This window comes from Anser brachyrhynchus, assembly GCF_964034855.1.
Source record: "Anser brachyrhynchus genome assembly, chromosome: 3".
Taxonomy (NCBI): Eukaryota; Metazoa; Chordata; class Aves; order Anseriformes; family Anatidae; genus Anser; species Anser brachyrhynchus.
The window spans coordinates 84300910-84305093 of NC_137696.1; positions in this window are offsets into that span (position 1 = coordinate 84300910).

The window sequence follows — 4184 nt, forward strand, 5'->3', positions numbered from 1 at the left end:
CTTTGAAGCCAGGTGGTGTTATTAGTGATGTACATGACAACAGAGTCAGACCTCAAGTGGGCTTCTTCTTTTTTTTTTTTTTCCCTTTTTTTTTTTCCTTTTTTTCTTTTTTTCTGTTTGTATTCAAAATAAACTGCTCAGATAATATTCATTGGAAAAGTAGTGGCAGTATTTAAGTCAGAACTTTCACCTGAACCATATGGAGCAGCTATGTCAAGGCCACCTTCTCCTCATCTGGTTTATGACAGACTTTTGAACAAAATATATTTCACTCTACTAGAAACTAAAAACATTTTAAAGAAAATACCAAAACCACTATGAAATTGACTCCATAGATCACGATAACTTAAGGTAAATGTGTGCCGGGATGTTGCCACATTTTTATTTTTTTTTAATAAGTGGATAAAATATCAACTAGTAAAATCTTTCACAAGGGAAGGGAGGAAAAGGCAAGGCAAGGCAAGGCAAGGCAAGGCAAGGGAAACCTCAAGAATTAAGTTACAAAATCTGAGACTGATGTTACACATTTAAAAAATGGAAGTATTAGCAGTTTAAACGGGAAAAGTAAAGAAGTGAAATAACAACAAAAACAACAATAAAGATAACATTGTTTCCATAAACCAAAAATACATATATATATATATATATACACACAGATACAAGTAGCAGAGAATGTAAATTGAAGATTTAACCCATAAGTGGAAAACTTCACTGTATTCAAATGTAATTCTGTGAGACTTGTTATGTAAACATGTCACAGTGATGAAATCATACTTGCCCTGCTCCCTCATTTCCCCCCTCCCTCTCGGTCCTTGTCCAAGGACATTAAAAAAAAAAAAAAAAAAAAAAAAAAAAAAAAAAAAGCAAGAAAGTAGCAGTGAAATATGTGAAATACATTCATCTATTCAAGCCATTGTTCCAATGAATGACAACCACAACAACTGTGATAAATGGCAGATTTACCAGGGAGATTAAAAGGGCTTTTACCATCCCATTAACAATATCCAACACAGCAGGCACTCTCAAAGCAGGTATCCAGGATCACATTCACTTCTCCATTTATTCTGGGCTTAGCTCTGCATTTGGTTATGGTCCTACACAAGTATAAATGTTGATCTGTGTCAAGCAATTTTATGCAGGGAAAACTCAGTCACCTACTTTATCCAAGCAATATTTTGTGGAGTGGGATAAAAGTTTTTTAGCATTTAATATTAGATCAAAAATAAATAAAATATTAGTATGTGTGTTAATAACCATGTATTCGGTGAGATTCAGAAATAATTAAACTATGTCTACATGTGTCAAGTATAAAGCATGCTGCAACAAAGTAGATATTTCATTATTTTCAGCTAAGCCCCGTATTAGGAAAACACCGATCCACTTTTGGAGATTTTTAAAGAGAAATATCCTTATTGTGTAAAGAATCTCACCTAATAGTGAACAGAGTGGGATTTGATTGAAAATACCAAAAGATAGATAGTTCAATACAAAAACTGGTCAGCACTGTACATATGCCATGATAAGAGCAGAAACTAGGAAAAGACAGACAGTTCATAATACATTAAATGGCACTTACCATAAACATGACCTTCATTGGAACTTTGTGCTGTCCCTGAGCTAAGAAGAAAAACTTTTAACCAATGGTACTTTTAATCATGAAAATAAATAAATTTCTGGTCTGGTGTAAGTTTGATGACTTAAAGGTAATGAGTAAAATCCATGCTGTAGCTATAATCTGCTTGAAACAAACCTCTTGGACATCTTCTGGACATGCAAGAAAACTGCACATAACTGTGATGGGAAATTCACAAATTGGAAGACAATCACATATTTCTCTTATATGTGTTAGATATATGTATATAGGTATGAACATAAAGTTTTTTGTATATATATATGCATTTTCTCTCTCATGCACAAATCTGCCCATACTCTTGCTCACCTTCCCTTCCTTTACCTTTGTTTAGATGGTTACATCTTTTTTGAATGTACGGTAAATCACTGTATGTTTTTGATTTATTTATTCTCCCTGTATTTCCATCCTGTCATTTTCAAATGTACTTTCAGTGACTTTTTAAAAAGTGCACTATGTCCTATGAATGTTAAACTGTTTGTTTAACTGACATCCATCTTTCCTTCATTATTAACAGAATGTCTTCTTGGGGGCTATTAGATCTTTAAGAACTTATGTTTTCCAATTTGTATCTCATTGAAGCAAAAAATATAGTTTTCATCTCTCTCATTTCTTCTTTTCTGAAGAAAGTAATACAGTGAAAAGTAATACTGGGATTCATTAACCAAACCTCATTGGGTGTATGTAGTGTCCTGTGTATATGCTGTGTATCAGGGACATAAGAGGGTAAAAGACTATTTACAAATGTAATTGGATTTTTTTTTAAAAGGAAAAATTGAACTGAGATCTATTAAAAAAATAGATATATGTGAGAATGTTGTCTCATAATACATTTTTAACTATACTTTAATGTCATCTACAGGTTTAGTATGATTTTTAACATATTCAGAAACCAGACTTAATCTTATAATCCATTTATTTTCAGGTGATACAAGTGGTATTATCTAGAACAGAGGATGACCTCTAACTGGTTAATCCTAATTAAAGTTGAACAAGAGATTTCTTTGCAAACTTTTCTGATGACTTTAGTATGAAACTGAACTAAAATTTTACTGAGGTACATTATTGCCACTACACAGAAGAGAGGTACAATGTCACCCAGGCTTGGCACCAACCTGAAGATTTTCACTGGTAGTTAACACAGTTGACTATCCAAACTGAGAACAGCACAGCACTACTTCCGGGTGGACATAGCAGAAGATGATATCGTTAGTGTCTACCTGACAGGGTATTAAAATTCCTGTCCTACCCCCTGCCCTCACTCTTCCTAATTGACAAGCTAAACCAACCCCTCAAATATTTTAAACCTCCTGGAGAGGATGAATTTGCCAGTCCAGCTTGTATTGCTCCCAAGAAGGACAGAAGCCCAAAGATCAATTTAAATGTAACGTGTGGTTTATGGCAGCTTTCCTGATTTAGAGCAGGACAGATCAGCTGAAAGGAATCACACAACTCAACCCGATGACAAAGATGTGTCTACCTAGTGACAGGTCTATGTGCTCCATGTATCTTCATCTTGCCTGTGTAAGTAGTAGGCAGCCACATAACAGTACATTTATCAGCCACGTCTATCTCTGCTTCCTACTACCTGTCCTGCAGACACCATCAACCTACTGTGATAAATTCCAACCACATTGTGTTGTGGAATTGGGGCTCACAGACCACCACTGCAATATGAGAGGAAAATACTGTAATAGAATTTCACCAGCAGTAAAGATTCAGGCATTCATTGCCTGAAGAGTGGAAGGAGATATTTTACTCCAGGTGAGTTTAGATTTAAAATAATAGAACTAGGCAACAGCAAAATCATTTGAAAGTAATTAAAATAACTATTTCCACTCTCCAGTTAGAAAACTGAAAATGAAACAAAACAAAACAAATAAATCCTTAAACTAGTTGAAATTATTATAATTATAATTAAAGGTGCCTATATTGAATACCTACTGAGATGGCCTTGATTTTGTTTATACAGAGCTGCAGTTAAAGGACAAGTAGGCATCTCCCAGGAGTGTGCTCTCTGAAGTCTAAAAGACAGATGGTTCTGTCAGCCACAGAGATTTAGTCCTGTATGAACACAGTTACAACATACAGTCTGTGTATAGTATGTTTGTAAAACTCTGATACAAAACCAGTTAACCTACCTGTATTGATAGATGATAACTTTTATATAAACTTGAGGTAACTACAAGCAGTGAAATTCCCACTTTGCTTTGTTTGTTTGTTTTGTTTGTTTGATTGGGTTTTTAGGAAGGTAATCTAAGTAATTTTAATAAAACCTGTCAGCTATAAAAAGACATATACATATGAAGAAAATACAGAAGATGGAATAAATAATAAACTTTTAATATTATTGTTCACCACTTGATATTTCTGCAGTCCCTTATAATTAAATATTAAATATTCTTAATATATATCTTTTTCTCTGTGGTAACATAGAGAACTTAAAAATGGTTGCTTAAGCAGAAAAAAAAAGATAATTAAGCAGAATTTTTTGAAAATATAATTTTATTTCTTAACAACTATTCTATTCTATTCTATTCTATTCTATTCTATT